Source organism: Mus musculus, chromosome 10, assembly GCF_000001635.26.
Source record: "Mus musculus strain C57BL/6J chromosome 10, GRCm38.p6 C57BL/6J".
NCBI lineage: Eukaryota > Metazoa > Chordata > Mammalia > Rodentia > Muridae > Mus > Mus musculus.
In genome coordinates, this window is record NC_000076.6 from 52804799 (window position 1) to 52826253 (window position 21455).

Here is a 21455-nt window from a genome sequence, read left to right on the forward strand (position 1 = left end):
GTAATCATGGGTGAGGGACTATCCACTGGAACAAAGTCAGCTTTAACCACTATCCACTGCTAGCCAGCTACACCGTTAGAGAAGATGGACTCTATCCCTAAGTAGCCATCACCATAGCCCCTTGGCTATGGGCAAGGCTGACAGCTGTGCCTCCTTGATGTTAGAATGTTGATCTTGCGCAGCCAATCACAATACCTTGTGAGGTCACAAGTATACAGGTCTCATCATGTCCAGAAGACTCTATTTTATCTTGGGCCTCCACAACCTCTCACGCTTATGATCTTCCTGCCTACTCTTCTGTGATGGGGATGGCATAGGGAATACGATATAGCTGTTCCATCACAGCTCAGTGTAAGTGCCCATGCTTACTTACCTAAGGCTACGGTCATCTGATATGGCTGTGAGAAATTAAATCAGGCCAGTTGGAAGGGCCACAATACTACTGAGGCTGTGACTATTTTATCGAGAGCAATCATACCTTTTATACATTTATTTATCAGAAACAGAATATAATGGCAATTGCCAGGATCAATACAGTTGTGGTTGCCAGGATACAATGACACTTGCAAGCTATACAGAGTACAAAAGATTAATGTCTAAGAGCCAATTGTTCTGTCAAGCTTCTATGCATCCTTGGCTACTAAGGGAAAATACAGAAATATACAAAGTAGCCTGAATGAAAGTTTCACAGCCTGAGGGGAGAGCATCAGTTTCTCAGCAACTCGAATGTAAATTGTGCCCGAGGAGCCAACATACTCTAACCTGAAAAACTATGATTCACATCTCTCTAAGCAGTTAGGCCACGCCAACGCCAGAGTTCCCTGTAGCTGAGCACTCCTCAGAAACTTACTCTTTGCATTTTGAACAGTTGTGAGGTTTGGCATTAACCCCCATCCACTGCACAAAGAAGCACCTTTTATGAGGACCTAGAGCTGCAGTAATCAATGGGTTAAGGGGACAGGTTTAAAGAGCAAGGTGGATACTTATGTCCATTTAGCAAACTAATTGCAATAGGCTCACTTCTCGTCTATGCTATAGTTAACTCAAACTGAACTGATGCACTTCCAATGACATGTTTCCCTTTAGGAAGAGCCTCATCTGATGTCACCAAAATGTTTATAATCTAGAAAAACTGGAGGACTCAAAAGGTTTTAACATTTATTTTTTTTGAATTTTTATTAGGTATTTATTTCATTTACATTTCTAATGCTATCCCAAAAGTCCCCCATACCCCTTCCCCACCCACTCCCACTTCTTGGCCCTGGCGTTCCCCTGTACTGAGGCATATAAAGTTTGCATGACCAATGGGCCTCTCTTTCCAATGATGGCCGACTAGGCCATCTTCTGATACATATGCAGCTAGAAACACAAGCTCTGGGGGGTACTGGTTAGTTCATATTGTTGTTTCACCCATAGGGTTGCAGTTCCCCCCAGCTCCTTGGGTACTTTCTCTAGCTCCTCCATTGGGGGCCCTGTGATCCATCCAATAGCTGACCGTGAGCATCCACTTCTGTATTTGCTAGGCCCCAGCATAGTCTCAGAAGATTTAAGCTAGGAAAATTGGGCTCAGGATGTAGCTCAGAACTCAGTGACAAAGCTAAGGGCCAGAGTGTTTGCCTAGTGGCTTGGGGCTGGAGAATGAATGAGAATGAGAACCAGTCATAAGGATAGTACAGAGCTCTCCTGTACTTCCAACCCAGACTCTGCTACTGTTGACAAGCTACTTGAATACACCGTGATGAATGAAACAATAATGAGACATTTTCAGGGAAACTCTACACTGCATTCATATTTTCAGTTTTTCCTAATGTTTGTTTTTCTTTTGTTATCTGCCCCTGAGTTCTATCTGAGGTAATATGTCACACGCAATTGTATCTCTCCACCCCCCTAGGCTCCTCTTGGTATGACTGATTCTCAGACCTTGTTTTGACAACCTTGGGCACTTAGAGGAACACAAGTCTCTCAGATCTCTGAGTATTTATTAAGAATTGTACTGGGGCTATGCATTTTAAAGAACAAGATTTCTCAGACCACCCTTTATTAATGCTATGTCCTAGCAACTCGATCCATCATTACTGAAGTTAACCTTGGTCACGTGGCTGAGGTAGTGGTCCTCAGATTTTCACCCCTTCGTTTTGTATTGTACTCCTTAGAAGGAATTTTCTATAAATAACACACAACTCTACTCGGGAGGGACATATTTGCATCTATATTCTTTGGAACTCAATGGCAGATAAGTTTATTATTCCTCCATTATTTATTTGCTTATTCAGTCACACATTCATGACATTCTGGATTCATAGATACATCTTTATAACATTTTTTGTCATTCTCCCATACATATCATTAATTTTGTTTCTTGTATTTCCAGATTTATCCTTGGAAACTCAGTTGAATTAGTGTATATTTTATTATAGGTTTAAAACAAATATGATGTGTATTCCTAAAAGATACCCAAATACATCTTATATTTTAGAGTAAAATTATTGTCTTCAAAGAAAATTCAGGTCAGTAAAGTATTCAAATAGACTGATTTTCTGTGATTACAACAGATTTTCGGTGTTTATATCAAGGCTTCTTCCAGCATCAAGAAAGAAATCTTTGTTTTTATAATTCCAATCCTTGTTAACTTCCATCTTGATCCACACTGATACCAACAATGTTCTCAGTACCAGACTAGGGACCACACTACTGCATACTTTGAATAATAAAAACCAAAGTCAAGACTGGATCTAGAAACTTCCTGCTATGAACAGAAGAAAAAGGGGGAAAAAAACCTTATACTGCAAAATTAGGACAACTCATGGGGATATTAGCAAAGATGCACACCATGTGTGATGTCGACATTCTCGTGCCCGTGTTCTGATGTCAGACTGTTGTTTCCCACCACACAGTACCAAGCCACAATTGAGTCTGCTCTACCTGCTTAAACTAAAGGCAGAATCTATAAATCTTCCACCTCAAGGAAGTAGTCTCCACTGAGCTCTTCACTTGTCCCCACAGAGACACATTTATCTCGAGGAACAGAAAGTAAAGTTTACCATGTTAGTGTAAAATCCAATGTGTTTTGACAGATACTCTCAGATGTATAAATAGCCCATTTCTTTCATTCCAATTTTTTTCTGGTTTCCTTTGTAATTACTGCCTTTCCCACTGACAACCCTTGGCAACCAAGGACCTGATCTTTGTCTTTGCCTTTCCTGGCGACCATGCAGATGGACCCATATGGTGTGCTGCCTTTTGTGTCTGGCTCCTTTCACTTAGTCTAATTCTTAAAGATCCAACCTTATCAACACTTGCATTATAATGAACTTCTTTTGTGCAAAGGATAGTCCATTTTATTTCTTTATCCATTTAGCTTTTGATAGACATTTAGATTGTTTCTGACCTTAGCAGATGCATGAACTCAGGCATGTTTATATGGGCACACTTTCCCTCCTAACTCCAGTAAATACTTAGGGGTTCAATTGCCATGCCATTTTTATTTAACTTTGTAAGAAATTACCACTTTATTTTTCACAGTAGCCCTACCCATTTGCATTTTTACCAGCAGTGTATGGTCATTTAGTGTCTTCATTTTCAATCTTTTGAATCTTATTCCTTTTCATAAGCCTTGCACAATGTTAAACCAGCATTCTATCACTGAGCCATATCCTAGCCACCTGTTTTATATATTTTTGTATTCTGTCTAATAAATCTTTTGGCCTATGCCAAACTATTGAGATTTCTTGACTTCTTCTAAAAGTCATATGCTACTGAGTTCTGGAGATACATTTGGCTTGGGTCTATTTTAAACTAACTTTGTTTAATATCAAATAATTATTTTTAAGTTTTATTAGATTCTTAGACTCCATATTCAATACAAAATATAAAATATATCTGAATGTTGTGTTGTTTTCCATGGCTTGACCTGTTCTGCTCTATTACTACATATAGTGAGATGTTACCTGTAATCTATTGGCTTGGAGATGATCCCCCAGGGGATAGCTTCTACTGTCCATCCTCTCTTTGTAGTTGTTTTTCTTTTGCGCCTCTAAAATCAGTATCAGTGAGATAGATATCTTTGAGAAATTGTTACAGTCACAGATTCCTTCAACCTTTATCTTTATTTTTTTAACTCTTTAAAATTTTCATACAATGTATTTTGATCATATTCACCTCCCAAATTCTCATGGATCCATGCCCCTTTTCACACCCACCTAACTTTGTTTCCATACTTGCCTTTAAATTCATAGAGTTAAATTTGTGTTTTCCATTTGCTCCTACACATGTGGCTATCTTCTGAACCATGGTCAACCTAGCATGAGCCACAGCCATACCCTCTTCTAGCAGCCATCAATTGCCAGTGGCTCCTCAGTGAGGGATAGGACTTCATGCTCCCCTCCTCTTTGGAGTATGTTGAATGCCAACATGGAAGAATTGGGATTGAAGATGAAGTGTAAAATAGTGAAGAATGTGGATTGTACAATAATGTTTTCCTTAGGACAGCAACAGATCTTACAATGTCCTTTGGAAATACAATCCCAGACTTAAGGCCATAAGGATCCTCATAGAAGCAGAGCTGAGGTACAGCAGATGGGTCTCTGCAAGGACAAACAAATGGCAGAAGAAAAGGAAGCTGTATTTGCCCTTTGAAAGCATGTTTAGTTAAAGGTAAAAATCCAAAAGCAGATAAGAAATAACTGAAGGTCCCCATATTGGAGGAGCATCCAGAAGAGCTTGAGATCCTAAAGATTTCCAGAAAAGATCAAGCAGAGGGAGGATCCAGAGAAGAGAACTACACCTGTTTCTGGAGATTTTTTTTTTTAAACAAGCAGTGGGGGTGGGGAGGATGGAAGATATGAGAGTGTGCATCTTTCATTGCACCTTTTACTCTTTGGCTAATGACTCATTAAAATAGGTGGAGTTTTGCAAACTATTTTATGATCTGATACATTCTGGAAAAGCAAAGTGCTTTTGTGTAGCTTTGGAGAGACAATACAATGAGTAGAGAATGCCATAAGTTGGCTAGGGAGCTTTGAGAAAAAGAGTCACTGAAGTCTACTCAGGAGTCTAGGAACAATAAAGGAAGAATGTTTGACAACAGAGAGGAGGGGAGAAGATGAAAATGGGTTTCTTGCTAAATAATCAGGCATGGATTAGATGACTACCTTTCTGAATAGGATCCTTTCCTCTATGATTTTGAAGTCAGCAATCCTCAGTGATTGATAGATCTTTTCTTGAGGTTTTCTTCATGTCTTCATTTTAAGATCTAGTCTATTACCTTTAAGAGCTGAGTTACTCCATGTCCCCTTTTCATTCTTGGAAAATAAATTCCTTCAAGAAGTAGCAATATTTTTCTAATAGTGTATAAAACACTCTTTAAAGAGACCTATTATTAATTAATAAAGTTTATTTTTAGAATCTCTTTAGTTTTATACCTCAACAGAATGGTATATGCAGACATTGTGTGTGTGTGTGTGTGTGTTTAATGGACTAAGTCTGTTTCTGTTGATTTTGTGTATATAATTTCAGAACTTACCACTTGTTTGCACAATCAAAAGGAGGGCTCATCTCTGGAGCAATTTGTCTTTCTCTCTTCAGTCATTAGATACCTGTAGTTTTTTGTAATGGTAGGGCCTTGCAAATTCCCCCCTTTGTGTTACCATATTCATTGATATTGCCATTGTTTCAGTCTTGTTCATGCATCCATTTCTAGGAGAGATCATTTTGAAAGACTTCCAGGTACTCTGGTTCTTTCTATCTGCTCTTCTGAGACATCTCCCGAATCACAGATGCAAGAGCTATGGTGTACACGTAACTATTGGACTGGGAGCCATTGATCTCCACATTTTGTCCAGTTCTACTTTTTTATGATGGTCTTCATTTGGTGTCAAGAGAGGCTTCCTAAGTAAGGGATGGTAGCTTCTCTTACCTGTGGATACATGAATAAAATTTTGAATGTAAAATGGAATTGTGCTGGTCTAGTAAAGTGGTGGTAATAGATTCTTTTCTAAAGTCCATTAACTCGTTATACGCAGCAAGCTAGTTAATTTTCCAGTTCCAGACATGATTTCCCTCCTGCTGAATGGGCTGTATGTCCAATTAGACACCTGTTGGTTGCCACCTTGTGAACCATGACAATTACCACTATGGCAAGATATACATAAAAGTACTAATTCTTTTCTCAACAACAAAAATAAAAGGGGGCACAAGAAAAGATGAGAGAGGGTTAGATTATGGCTACAAGAACACAAATTATAATGGACCATGGGTCAATTTTGTATTAATTTGGCAAGTATGTTCACTTGGAAAAATTAATTAATCACCTATATATGTCAGAATGTGCTTGGGTTGAGACACATGAGGAAGAATGATAAATGTATATGTCCAAAGAGATGGACCATCTAGATGCCTCAGATTGAAACACTTCCCGCAATGTTTTCCTCCCTTATTTTTATCCTAGTTTTTAGAAGTAATAGGACTCAAAACTTAAACATTTCACAATGTCAGCTGTTTCCCTTTCAGACTAATTTTACTGTCGCAGGTGAGTGTTGTGTAATAGAGTCTGTCAAGAAGGATGCTATGCATACTTTTCTTTAGTTTATAACTTGTCACCATGTTGTCTAACAACACAGAAAAGCCACTGGTTCTAAATGTGTCATTAAATACCTCTGTGGGCCAACTCTATCCACCCTCCATTCTTTAGGTCTTTAAGCCAGTTCAGGACCTGTTCCCGTCCAGTGTATTCTTGAGCTGTACGCTCTTCTTACCTAATCCCCATCTGTCTATTCTTCTTGGGGTCTGAGGCTGGAAAATAATGTTCTGTTGTTCCTACCTCTCTTTTGGTAACACCTTTTATTCAAAGGCAATTTATTCTGCTATTTTTTTTTTTGGCTGCCATGTTTCCTTATGAATATGTTGATCTTCTTGAACATGGATGTTCTTTATGGCTAGTCTTTCCCCACCTACATTTTATATTTCATGAAATAAATATATTCCAAGTACATTACCCAAAAGAATAGCATCATTTGCATTTTGTTGAACATTTTATTTCTTTTATTAATATTAATACTGTCTTTGACTCATTTTTATAGTGTCTTTTTATACCCCTTTGGATTTAGCACTCAAATAATTGTCAGTGGCTAAGTAAATGTTAGGTAATGCCTTTTCACGCATTAAGATGCATAGCCTTTGGATTTGGAGACTTTTACATTAACTTTAAAATAGGGAGTTATTTTTGGATGCATTAATAAAACCTCTCAGGCATTATCCTCTGTTAATTCTCATGCATTCATTTTTATTTTAAAAATGAGTCTGAAGAAGCTTCACTTTTGGGGAACAGGGAATCTCAGACACTAAAAGAAAGTTACTAGAGGGTCACAGTAATACCTCATTTGCTTCCCCATCCATTGATATTCTTTTTGAAAATCATTTTTCTTTCTGAGGTATACTGTTATTCTCTATATTACAAAAGTGAGACATTGCAGGTGCAGAGGCACGTCATACCTAATGCAGAGTACAGGATCAGCATCATCATAAGACAATGGGCCAGGCATCACAGGCTCACCTCATCACTGTTATTCATGTGACACTGGTAAGACTTCTCCAAAATGACAGACATCATCACCTAGCAAACATTTATGTTGTAAACCAGGAGAGATACAAAGTCAAAGGTACATGTCGTGTTTGTCATTATATATTGCAGGTATACTAGTACTTTGTGAATGACAGGCAATTGGATGTTTCTGAGAATTTACTGTATGAGTAGAGTTAAAAAAACTAAATGGCAGAAAATAAAGAGGTGAGCCAGAGAATTAGTTGTTAACAATATCCTCAAGACAATAGAATAATAAAGAAATATTGAAAAAGATCACTCTAACAAGGATGCAAAGGCCAGACAGTAAATCTCTTAGGCCTCGTGGACCATATGTAGGCATTACTACTTTTTCCTATATGCTTGTTTATTTTCCAAGCACTCTGTAATGGCAAAAACCTTTTGTTAGGCTGTAGATAACCTCAAAATCAGACCTGGATTGGGTTTGGCCGGAAGGTTCTAGTTTCTTGCTATAAAGCCAAATCACTAAATGATCCCTGATACATTCACAGGGTTATAGATTTAAGAAAGGCAACATTAAAAGCAGTTCCTTAGGCCATCTCCTTGGCTAATGTCATTTATATATGGCCCAAGACATTATTTCAGGGAAGAGTAGTCATAATGGTGCCATTATGTCTTTGTCAGCTCTATTAAGGTAACACTTGTTACTTGAGGTTTTGAAATTTTGTCATACTGGTTTTATGAAACAAGTTGAGAAGTGCTTCCTGTTCTTAAGTTTTCTAAAGAAGAGCTTGGGTAAGACTAGTTTGGCGAGTTTCTCTGTTGAGAAGCCAATACCGATTTCACAAGTCCGGTCAAGATTAACAGTCATAGGTATCTACAGCCACATCGTTCCCAAGCTCCTCTTCCCTCTGCTACCTCTTTTCTTTCCCTTCTCCTCATTCCCACATTCCCATTAGGAGGTTCTTTACTCTTTAGGATTTTTAGCTTATCCAATGGCTTTAGGTACAAGGACGACAATACCCATCATTTTAATTGCCTATGTTGCAGACCTGTTCTGTGACTCAGAATAAATTCAGGGAAAAGAAGCTAGAAAAGAAGTTCAGCCAGGATAGCCTTTCCCATGCTGAGGACCTCCTCAAAGATCTTGCTGCCCTCCTTAGTAGTCTTGCTTTTCTTACATTTAGGATCTCTAGGTCAGTGGTTCTCAACCTGTAGGGTGCAACCCTGTTGCAGATATTTACATTAAGATTCATAACAGTAGGAAAAGTTATTCTTAAGAAGGAGCAATGGGGTTAAATTTATGGTTGGGGGTCATCACAACACAAGAAACTGTATTAAACGTGACCACATTGGAAAGGTTGAGAGGCACTGCTCTAGATAGGATGGTCCTTGTTATTACTTTCCCAAGAATTTGTAGGCAGTCAAAAGAGAAGATTGGGTTGCTGAGAAATTATAAGAACATCTAGGAACTAATGTAGTCACTATTCAAGGTGATCCAGCTACTATTTGAACCAGTGGCAGAAATCTGCACCACGATTTTGCAGTTGTGGAGAATGTAAAGCTTGCAAAGTGATAGAGGCTTCCACCCATTTCTCAAGCACCAGCCTGGAATATTAGGCAGTCCATGACAGAGCTCACGTCCTTGTACTCAGCTCCTGAGACAGCAGCACAGGAAGCTGTGAGACTAAAGCCTAAACTGTAAAGCAGATCGATCCTGAGAATTTGGAGATGTAAAGAGGACAGAATGTCAGGGAGGCTGCAGATAGCAAGTGGAGTCAGCCCAATCCTGTTGCAGATGTTTACATTAGGATTCATAACAGTAGGAAAAGTTATTCTTAAGAAGGAGCAATGGGGTTAATTTTATGGTTGGGGGTCATCACAACACAAGAAACTGTATTAAACGTGACCACATTGGAAAGGTTGAGAGGCACCTTGAGAGGTACCTTGGAGATTATCAACACATATGTTTCTGTGCGTGTCTGGGAGGCCATTTAAAAAGAAAAGAAAAGAAAAGACAAGAAAAGACAAGAAAAGACAAGAAAAGACTAGAAAAGACAAGAAAAGACAAGAAGAGAAAAGAAAGGAAGAGAAAAGCTAACAAAGAAAAGACCTGCACTCCAAAAGTGGGAAGCAGCATTTTACGGATTGAAAGCCTTTAAGGAGAGTGCCACAGACATGTGTGTTGTCTCTGCATCACGGCTGTCACGCGGTGAGGTTTGGCTTCCCTACAAGTCTCTCTGCCACTGTGAGGCATGGATGCCTCCAAGACTGAGACAAACAAACCTTTGCGTCTTCATTCTCACAATGCTGAAATGTTCAGCACAGACACTTCCATAAAGAATAAGACAGCAGTGGGGTACCAAGAGTGACAGCTGCATCTCTTGAATTATTTGAGTATACATTATCAGCACAGATATGATGTTTATGCAGTCAAATTCACTACTCTAAATATCTGCACAGGATAGAAACTTAGAAATCCAACACTGAGCAAATATTAAATATTATAGCTCTCACTTCACCATTTTATATGTCATATCCCAAAGTAAAATTTGTACTTAAGTTTATTCAATCCTCATTTTAGACTCACTATGTAATTACAATATGTACCACACATATTCACACACGCACATATCCTGAAATCATAGGCCCTATGTGTGGAGTGTGAATGCTATTACATTTTTCCAACCCCAAATTCTAAAGCATCATCAATGTTCCATGAAAAAGAATACATTGGTACTTGTTTACTAATATTTTTGCATTGAATTTAACAAGGTAGATTTACTTTAATTCCATTTATTTTGGTGCAGGGGCAGAAATACGAGTTAAACTTGGATGGTTCTATCCTAGTTTTAGAAAATATTATATGAAGTACAAGGTACAAGAATGTCCAATGCTTTGATAAGAATATAAGGATGCTGACTGTCTTAGTTATATTTTTCCCTTGTGATAAAGTACTAAGACAAAAGCAGCTAAAGGAAGGTGAACCATTTTGGCTCACAGTTCCAGGGTAGAGTCCATCATGTGGATCATGCTATCTAGTAGCCCCTGGTACAGAAGTCGGAGCAGCGAGAGCTTGGGGCAGCTGGTCACATCACTTCTCCAGTCAGGAAGAAAAGGGAGATGAACTAAAGCCTGTGCTCAGGTTGCATTCTCCACCTTTACACCCTAGAGAATAGTGGCATCCACAGGAGGTGGGCTTTTCCATCTCAGTTAACCTAACCAAGATAATTCTGTCACAAGAATGCCCAGAGGGCCCCCATCTCCCAGGCAGCTCTAAATCTTACAAAATCGATGGTTATTAACCATCACAGTAACGAAACCAAGAAAACAACGAATGGCACAATTTATGTGAAATTTATAAGAATTGATGATGGTTATAGTGTTGGAAGTAACCATACTGGTTATTTAAATGTATGTTTTAAACAAACTAATTAAAATGTGGAAATTTAATACAGGAGCAAGTTTTATTTAAAAAAAAAAAAAAGAGTACTTTCCCTGCATCTTCCTGTTTTAAAGACAAATGTCTTTTAAATAAGCATCGTTCGCATTTTTTTCTCCCTGTAAAATTTGTGCAATATAATACTCTAGTTCCTATGTATGTATGTATGTATGTATGTATGTAACAGAGGAACTCCAGTTCCTATGTATGTATGTATGTATGTATGTATGTATGTATGTAACAGAGGAACTAGAGTTCCTCTGTTTCATTTAGTTCAGAGTTCTCTTTTGCCTGTCAATCCTGAAGCTAGTCTCATCTAATACTTTAGTCATATGGATAATACTTAGTGAATGCCAAACAGTATTGCAGGTAGTGGAGATGTGGTGATGGTATGGGGATTGGGAGACATCTTGACTCAAATAAAATAAGCAAATAATCAAAACCTTCCCATAGAAACTGGTCTGTCTTTAGGAATCAAGCTGGACTAAGTGATAGAGGTTAGGCTAAGGATCCTGAGACAAAACTCATTGAACAGATCATAGTTTACCTCTATGTTAGCTTTTCTTCAAGACTCTTAAAAGTAAAGGGGTCAACATGAAAAATGCTGTAAAGCACACACACACTTGGGGTATCAGGAAAATGGAAGGAAGTCTGGGTGGGGAGAGTGGAGGTAGGGACTGAATCCAAGACCTAGTGCACGCCAGGCAGGCCTTCTATTATTGATATGTTTTCCCAGTCCTTTCCTATCTCATTTTTAAACATGAATGTCAAAGCCAATACTGCCTGTAACATCATTCCTAACTGTTCAGGTATTAGATATCACTCTCCGTGTTTACACACTCACTCATTCATTCTTTGAAACTCAAGCATGCATTGAAATTTGTTCTTGTACCAGGCAGTGTGCTAAGCACGAGAAATGTGAAGAAGATAAGACACTGAATATGCTTTTCAAAATCCCAGTATTTACTGATGAAGAATAATGATAAAACTACCATTTAGTACTCATGTATTCTAGCAGATATTAACAAATAAGCATAGTAAAATTGAAACATGCTGTTTGACAGCACAGTGGAGATAAACCCCATCTCTATCAACTTGAGTAGTGTTTCAAAAGAGCAGATAGGTTGCCCAATCTGAGCCTCTGAGCTTAGTTTGTTTCACAGTATTTCATAGCAGTCCTTATAGATTATGTAGCCCTGGGGAGGGAAAGGCTTAGTCCATCTGATCAGTTCTAGGGACTTCCTGAAGCCTTTGCGTTGTTTACTTCTTGGTATTAAGGGTCTTCCCTCCAGGATAGAAACTTTACCTCCTTAGAAAGAAATATCTTGGAGCTTCCTCTAAGATGGACTGTATCAACTCTGAGGAAATTTCTCTACAGTGAAGGGAAAGTGTAGATGGTTGCTATGTGGCAGTTAGAAGGGTAGTTTTGGGTATGGAGAACAAGAACATAATGATGAGGTTGTTGGATAATACAAATAGATGGTGAAGTATATTTAGGACAGCAGAAGGAATGACAAGAAGCACTGGATATAAGAAACAACTCTGCCCCAAAAAACAACCAGGATAGGTGACCAAATGGATGTGAAGCATATGGAGAAAGGAAGCCTTGGTAGGGCTGCTTGGATGCTACTTTGACTAAAATAGAAGACAGAGGAAGATGACCACAGTCAAAGGAAGGAAAACTATTTCTGTGCTGAGTGGATTATGCTGGAAGTCTCACAATACACTTAGACACTTATTTCACTGATTCAGTTTACAGCTCAGAGGGTCTCTGGCAGCTGCTGAAGAATGCCCTATGGGCTGAGGATCCTGGATATAAGGGTGGCTTAGCTTACTAGGTCGAATGTTGGCCAGAAGAGCTCAGAATCATGCATTTCACTTCCCCATATGCTCCTTAGCATCCATCGTGCATGTGTTTTGTCCCTAGCAGGTGCTGACTTAGTTTATTTTGTACTTCTCTAACAGACAATCAAATATTGGGTACATTGCAAAGAATAGAAACTAATTTAGGTTATTGTTCTGAAGTCTAGCTTCTGGCAAGGGCCTCCATACTGCCTAACATGGCCATGGTGGGATGGTAAGTGAATATGAGAATAGAGGGAGAGGGAAGGAGAGTAGAACTGAAGAATAGAAGAAGCAGGGGGAGAGAGAAGGAGAACCAACCCACTCTCACAATAGATAGTCCACTCCCAAGCAGCTGCATGAATCCTTTGAGAGCCAGGGACTCTTAGCATCTAGTCTCTTAATGGCCTCACTTCTTAATACTATTAAAATGACAACTAAATTTCAACATGGGTTTTGGGAAGGACTTCAAATCATAGCAAGTATTCAATAATATGGGGAGAAGAACAAATATGTGGAGTTTTAGCATGACTGAGCCCGTCTCACAAGATTAACTGATCCTTACAGCCTAGATATTCCACAGAGCAGTAAGTAAACTCAGTGCATCATGCATCTCTCTGTGAGCTAGGATATTGTCTTGGGAGAAACCCATTCCTAGAGTGGAGTTCTGAGTAGGACTTTGTATTTTTCTTAAATTAACTCTGCAGTTTATTTTGTTATATTTGTATTTTATTTAATTTAAAAAGCTTACATGTTTTAATCATGTTCATCCCTTCCACTGAGTTTTTATAGATCTTCTCCTCCTCCTTACCCACTCACATTTAAGTTCTTTTCAACAACAACAACAACAACAACAACAACAATCCCCCAAAACCCAATACAACAACTTTCCCTAACCAAGAAAACAAAATAAAACCAAACTTAAAACAAAGCAAGACAAAAAAAAAAAAAAAAAAAATCAAAAAAAAAAAAACCACCCCCAAAACCTGTGGACTCCATTATATATTGATCAATTACTCCTGACCCTGAGGCCAGTCCTGGAATGGTTGATATAGCCAGTGTCATATCATTGATAAGAACTCATTTTCCCTCTCCTAGTAGGTATAAACAACGGTTCAGTTGTTAGCGTTTACCCTCGTGGCTAGGTTTTCATTCATTAACCAATTGATTCATTTTTAAAAAAAAAATTTTTAACAAATTAAATATAGTAAGATATAACAAAAACTATCACATTGAAATTAGACATGGCAAACCAATAAAAAAAAAAGAGCCTAAAAGAAGGAAAGAATCAGAGATTCACTTTTTCACACACTCAGGAATCCCACAAAGCACTACATTGGAATCTATAATATAGACACAGAGGCCCTGGTACTTGCTGCCCCAGTCTCTGAGTTTATGTGAGGTTTGCTCATGTTGATTTAGAGGGTCTAGTTTTCTTGAGGTCCTCCATTCCCTTTGGCTCTTACACTCTTTCTTCGTCCTGAGCTGTGAGGAGATGGTTTTGATGGAGACATTCCATCTTGTGCTAAGTGTTCCAGTGCCTGTCTGTAGGTCTCTAATGTCTTTCTGGGTCTGGGATACCTCTCCTAGGATGATTTTTTCTAGTTCTATCCATTTGCCTGCAAATTTCATGGTGCCACATTTTTTAAATGACAGAGTAATACTCCATTATGTAAATGTACATATTTTCTGTATCTATTCTATTGAGGGACATTTAGGTTGTTTTCAATTTCTGGTCATTACGAATAGGGCAGAATGAACATGGTTGAGCAGATAGAATGAGGCATCTTTAAGGGGCATGCCTCAACATAGTAAAGGCAGTTTACAGCAATCTCATAGCCAACATTAACTTAAATAGAGAGAAATTCAAAGCAATTTCATTAAAACCAGGAACAAGACAAGGTTGTCCACTCTCTTGATACAACCTCAAGTACTATATTATATCAAGCACAATAAGACAACAGAAGGAGATCAAAGAAATTTGAAAGGATGAAGTCAAAGTATCTTTATTTATAGATGATATAATAGTATACATAAGTGATCCAAAAAATCCCACCAAGGAACTCCTCCAGCTGATAAACTCTTTCAGCAAAACAGCTAGATACAAAATTAACTCACGAAAGTCAGTAGTCCTCCTATATACACAGGACAAACAATCTGAGAAAAAAAATCAGGGAGACACTTGCCTCAAAAAACTATCTTGAGGTTTCTCCAACCAAGCAAGTGTAAGGCATGTGTGATTAAAAACTGCAGTTTATGCAGCAGATGGCAATGTAAGGATAGCATTTGGGGAATGTAAATGGAACCTTTTTAAGATTCTGGATAAAAGTGAGAGGAAAGGACCTAACCTATTTTATTTTCAACTCTTACCTGGGATCCAGAGCTATATCTACAATATTAAATGTTAATAAACATTTGAAAGATGATGAGTGGAATAATATAGATTTTTTTGTGTGTGTTTATAATTCACTGGGTAATTCTGTGACACGCAGTGTTAGGCATGTTCCCTCTCTGTCTTCTGCCTCTCAAAGCAATCTGAATATTTGTACTCAAGCACTTTCAGGACATTCAACTTTCTGCCCTTTGTCAACTTTTCTAGATAGGCAACCTAAAAAGCTAAGATCCTTTGTTCACATCTACAAGAGGAAAGAAAAATTTTTCCTTTTGCAGCTCCTGCCAGAGTTGGTTTTAAATCAGGAGTTTTAGCAGAATCTGATTTTGTCTATTGTCTGTTCAGGATGAGTCTCATTCAGGTTTCGATGATTACTCATGAAGGAGGGCAGAAATGGTTTCTTAATTGACCAGAATGGAGTGAATTGGTGGCACTTTAAGATGCCAGAATAGTTCCTGCAGGTATCCTTAGTAACACCTGCTATGATGTGAAGAAAGTCCCTGTTCAGCCACAAAGCAAGTGGCTACTAGCCTCATCTCTTTTATCTCAATTTTTTTTTTTTTTTGCTTCATTGATTCTTTTTTTTCCCCCAATTTTTTATTAGGTATTTTCTTCATGTACATTTCAAATGCTATCCCAAAAGTCCCCCATACCGCCCCCCTCACCTGCTGCTCTCCTACCCACCCACTCCCACTTCTTGGCCCTGGTGTTCCCCTGTACTGGGGCATATAAAGTTTGCAAGGCCAAGGGGCCTCTCTTCCCAATGATGGCCGACTAGGCCATATTCTGCTACATATGCAGCTAGAGACACGAGCTCTGGGGGCACTGGTTAGTTCAAATTGTTGTTCCACCTATAGGGTTGCAGACCCCTTTAGCTCCCTGGGTACTTTCTCTAGCTCCTCCGTTGGGGGCCCTGTGTTCCATCCAATAGCTGACCATGAACATCCACTTCTGTGTGGAATGGATTATCTCAATCTTTATCCTCTGTGTTTGCATGATGCTTCCATGGAGAAAATAGAGATGATACATTCTCCTGGTGACTCCTGTCTTCACCCTAGCCTTGCCTCTGCCCTTGAGCCCTCCTTCCTGGCTTCCCCACCTCCCACCTTCTACACTTCCTCCTGTTTCTCTGGATTTATTAATCTGTAACATGTGCTTGAAGTCCATCTCCAGGAACATTCCATTTGACTAGGAGAGAGTATGTTGCAACTCACATAGGTTCCAGGTCCAAGTTTCCATTTCTCCCCGAGTCCTTTAACATGTCTAGATGCAGGCACCAGTCAGTCTCATTGGTTCAAGCACACACAGCTGAAGAGTACAAATATTTACCAATTAGCAGTCAGAATAAGGTAGAATAGCCAGTCCTGTGGCTTTGAACAACTGTACTTCATGGTTGCACTTAGGTCATTCTGCTTCTGCCCAGACTGTTCTCCCAGGTCCATGTTCTTTGCAACTTGCCTATTTTCTTTTTCAGCCCTTGGTCAAGAATATAAATTCAGCTCTTTGTCTGCAAACCATCACACTTCTAATTTAGGAAATGTGGGAGAGAATGAGACAATATCTATGACAGAAATTCCTGAGGTCTCTTCATACAGTAATTATATTATATAGCTTAGTACATGTAATGTTTTAACCATGTAATAGTATAAAATATATTTTAAATAAACACTGTAAGACTAAATCATGCATATACAAGTAGGTGTGAGAAAATTTCAAGAAAAAGTTAAATTATTATATACTATATTATTTCCCCATAAATGTAAAATGTGAACTATCTGAAATTTCTCTTTGCTTGGCAGATTTATTCTTGAATAGTTTGCCTTGTTTTGGGGCATGATGGCTACATCTCTCATTCCAGCACTTGGGAAGTAGAGGAAGGTAGACGTCTGTAAGTTTAAAGCTAGCCTGATCTACATAGTGAGTTGCAGACCAGCCAGGGGCACATAGGGAGATATGGTCTCAAAAATCAAAACAAAAAAGAGAGATAAGAGGAAATAACTATTGAAATCATGTTCTGGCATTTTATCTTCTGCCAAAGGCCTCATCCTTCCTAATGGAGTAATGTTTGAAATAAACAAAGGAATCTGCAGAAATGCATCACTGGAGAAGTTTGCAGCCAGTCAGGCAACACAGTGATACCTTTTTGTTTCAAAAAGAGAGACAGAAAGGAATAAAGGGAAAATTATTAAGAAAGGACTTAGATATACTTTGCAACTGGAAATGAGAGAACTTTTAAGATTGTGTTCCTAAGCTAGTAGCCACAAATACAGCACAGAAGTCATTTAAGTTCAGATGGAGTTCCCTAGATAAATGGTCTTCACAGGGGGAGGAGTCTCAAGGGCATAGCCTACAGTATGGCTTCAGGAGGCTCTGGATGGATGTTTGTTCAGTGAATTGAACTGTCCCAGAAGCTCTGATCTTTACTGCAGAGCACTGACTGACAACAGCAGTTTGTCTTAGTTTCATTTGGTTTCTTGAGACAGACTTTCATTAAGGACTCCAGGCTGTTCAGGAATTCAATACGTAGCCATGGCTGGCCTGAACTCACTATGTGCACCCATGATGGCCTCTAATTCAATGGCAGTCTTCCTAACTCAGTCACTCGAATGTTGGAATTACAGTGTAAGCCACCATGTCAGGTTCAGCCTTTATTTCTAAATGAGTTTTACCTCTCCCCCCCCCCCCCCCCCCGCCTCAGTCACATACTTTCAGAGAGGTGCAGCTGATTCTCACATCTTTGAGATTTACTGAGGTGATCTACTGCCTGAGAGCCTGTATGTTAATGAGCTTCTAGAGGAGTATGATGGAAGAGATGACCAAATTCTTGGAGCCTATCTCAGAAGCTTTGATACATCAGCGGGGGGGGGGGGGGGGGGGAGTCAGAGCTCACTTTTGGGTTTCAAAAACCCACCAATTCTTGATCTTGAAAACCCACAGATCCTGGAGCTTGAAATCCTACCAATCCTTCAGCTTGCCTCAAGCTTAGAAATTGAAATCTTGCCCATCCTCACCCTGGAAATTTCCTCCCTGGCAAACTTTTCCTCCAAAACATTCGATATAAGCCTACTTCCCACCTAGTTCTCTGCTCCTTATCACCCAAGCCGAGGCAGCCACCCTCTTGTGTCTTTCCAAATAACTCTCTGGTGTGAGGCTTGTTGTGCAGCATGAGTTTGTGGTGAACCTTGGCTCCTGATGGCCAGGATACCTTCCTCTTCTGAGCTGTAACATTTGAAACACTTGCAATGCAGAAACCTTTCCCCTTCAGAGCTGTAAGACAACATCACATCTTATCATTGCTTTTAGATGATGCCAACGCATTTATTGCTTTTATTGTAGGGAAAGGAGAAGGAGTTCATACTATTTTTTCATGATTTGTCTAGTTATTTTTTGACATTGTTATTACCTGTTTTCCTAGATATTAGTTATCCCTGAGTTGAAGATAAAACAAAAGTGAAGAGGAAAGTGGGTGGACAGGTGGAATACAGGGAATACTTTCATGTAGTTGTGGTTCAGTCAGATGGCTAAAAACCTGCTATGTTAGGAAAGTACTCCCATTACTTACAGCCAATTGGCTAAAATGCACAGGCGTCTAAAGAAATGTGTGATCAGTCTTAGAAAATAGCTCAGGGATCTTTTTCTTCTACAGAATGAGTTGGCTTTGTAAATCTTGACATATTTTAAACTAAACTCAATTAAACTAAACTCATGCCTTTTCATTTAGTCCTCATTACTAAAACAATTTTTACTCTAGTCTCATCCTAGCTCTAGCCCTACTCAAATAGCAACAGTATCATTTCATCAATAAGAATGGGATGGTGACCAAAAATTCATGATGCTGTGAAGCCAATGTTAGTTCTATTCTTGAGATTACATTTCTTTTTCTTTCTTTCTTTTTTTAACTCTAATCTCTTTACAAAGACTTTGTATCCACTTCTCAGTCTCTGCTCTCCAGATTCCTAGGCTGTTTCCTGGTCTCACTGCTTCTTCTCTCTGGCTGGTGAAACAATGTCTCCCTTACCCTCTGCTCCTCAGCACTGCATGGCTTTAGAGGATGTGAGGGGTATGAGGTGTTCATACGGTTAATACTAACCACATTTGAATGACGACACTCCCAAGGACTCTCAGGTCTTATCCACTTGAAATGCCCACGTTGAGGAAGACAGAATCGGTGATGCACAGAAACAGGTGGGAAAGGCCACCTAGGCTCTCTTGCCCCAGACTATGTACCTCTGAAAGAACCAGCTATTTTAGAGTTTTAGATTTTAGGAAGGATGAGCTGTGCATTCTAACTGGGCAACGTTTTGTCCTTGTTTGCATTTGGTAACCTGAAGGTCTTTTGGATGGACCCTGTGGACTGCAGGCAAGTACTTATTAACACTTCAGTGTTAATGCTGGAATCTGATGGAGTCACTGATTGGCATTTGCTGACCTGGAGAGAGGATAATGGCTGTCCAAAGCTTATTCCAAGAGAGTAGAATGTGGGTTTAGGGAGGTTATTTAAAAGCTAATGATAGGAGAGAGAGAGAGAGAGAGAGAGAGAGAGAGAGAGAGAGAGAGAGAGAGAGAGACAGAGAGACAGAGAGACACAGAGAGACACAGAGAGAGACACAGAGAGAGAGACAGAGAGGGACAGAGAGAGAGACAGAGAGAAGCAGAGAGAGAGAGACAGAGAGAGAGGAGAGGAGAGGAGAGGAGAGGAGAGGAGAGGAGAGGAGAGGAGAGGAGAGGAGAGGAGAGGAGAGGAGAGGAGAGGAGAGGAGAGGAGAGAGAGAAGAGAAGAGAAGAGAAGAGAAGAGAAGAGAAGAGAAGAGAAGAGAAGAGAAGAGAAGAGAAGAGAAGAGAAGAGAAGAGAAGAGAAGAGAAGAAGAAAATATGAATGCGACTAGGGCGAGGTATTAGAGAACATGAATTAAGTCCCTAGGTTTGGGTGGCACTTGAGACCTGCCCTTAGACTACTCTCAGCATTCTGAGGAGCTAGGAGGTGGGGGATGTATCTGTGGTTAGGAAGCTGCCTGAGGTTTGGGTTATAAAGAATAGCGATTTGAAGCTTCAGTAGGTAGCAGCAAGAAGCCCAGAAGATCAATGGCAGACACAACTCACTATTTGCCTTTTTAAAGGAGGTTAGGAATTTCATCCATGGGGGAATTTTCTTGGCCTTATATTGACAATTAAGTCAATTAAAAAAAACTGTGAAAAGAGATGATTATGAGCACTGATTCAAGGGGCGGTAGCTGCTGATCTACAGAGCCTTCAAGGGCAGGAGTTATGGTGGTGGGGGATGCATTGTCTTCAGGACAGCTGGGGAGAAAAAAAGGTCTTATGGAAAGTTGCTTTTACAAAGTGGTTTCATGGAATTGAAAAAATTCAGCAGAAAAGAGTAGAGAGAGCTATAGGCATGGGAGTGGAGCTGTGGTAGACACAGGAACATGTTGTGGAGCAAGGCTTGTCCTTAGGCTGCTGGGAGTCTGGGGCCACCACTAGGGCCATCTTGCCCAATTGCCACCAACTGAGCCAACTCTGCTGCTCTGAGCCCTGTAGGTGCCACTGCTTGGTTCACAGTCCCAGCTTGTGGCGTGGGGATGCCACCTGTGCTGCTTGCCCTGCTTGGGGAGGGGAGGGCTGAGGCAGGGGGATGTGTAACCACCAAGAGTTAGCAGAGGTCCTGCTTCCAAACACATTGCCCAACCATAGAATCAGCTTTCTTGATTCTGAGCAACAAGGCATCTAAGGAAGAATAGTTCATTTTTTTGTATTACATTTCCTCAACAGACTTATCAGGTCTGTGCTGCTGCTGGAAACCGTGTTGGTGTCCATGCTGCTGCTGAGACCATGTTGCTTCTGGAAGGCATGTTGATGACAGTGATTTGTGCTGACACTGGGGACCAGATTGAGGACTATGATCTGAGCTTTTGCAGTGGCATCAATGACCACAGACAATAACTGAGAATAAGAGACAATGAAGCTTCTGTGACCACACCGCCCAACCCCTGACCACCACCAAAAGGGTGGGGTGAGGGAGGAACAGTCTAGACAAGAAGCTATTGAAAGGAGTTCTTAAAATCGTGATAAAGATGCTGAGGTATAGCTCTTCACAGTGGGAATGACGATTTTCTTAAAGGGACTTCCCATTAAGAGTTTGATCACCTTCTTGAGTTCTTTATATATATTGGATATGAGTCCCCTATCTGATTTATGATAGGTAAAGATTCTTTCCCAATCTGTTGGTGGCCTTTTTGTCTTGT

At 39.7% G+C, this 21455-nt stretch overlaps 1 protein-coding gene and 1 long non-coding RNA gene across 2 annotated transcripts in view; both read left to right on the top strand.

Annotated features, from left to right (window-relative positions):
* Slc35f1 (solute carrier family 35, member F1) overlaps nt 1-21455 on the top strand; it is a 421122-nt gene that overhangs the window by 114298 nt on the left and 285369 nt on the right. The window lies entirely within an intron of this gene.
* Gm40647 lies at nt 130-20400 on the top strand. The gene is made up of 2 exons (XR_871645.3): nt 130-8897; nt 9460-20400. It is a non-coding gene; the product is annotated as a predicted gene, 40647 (long non-coding RNA).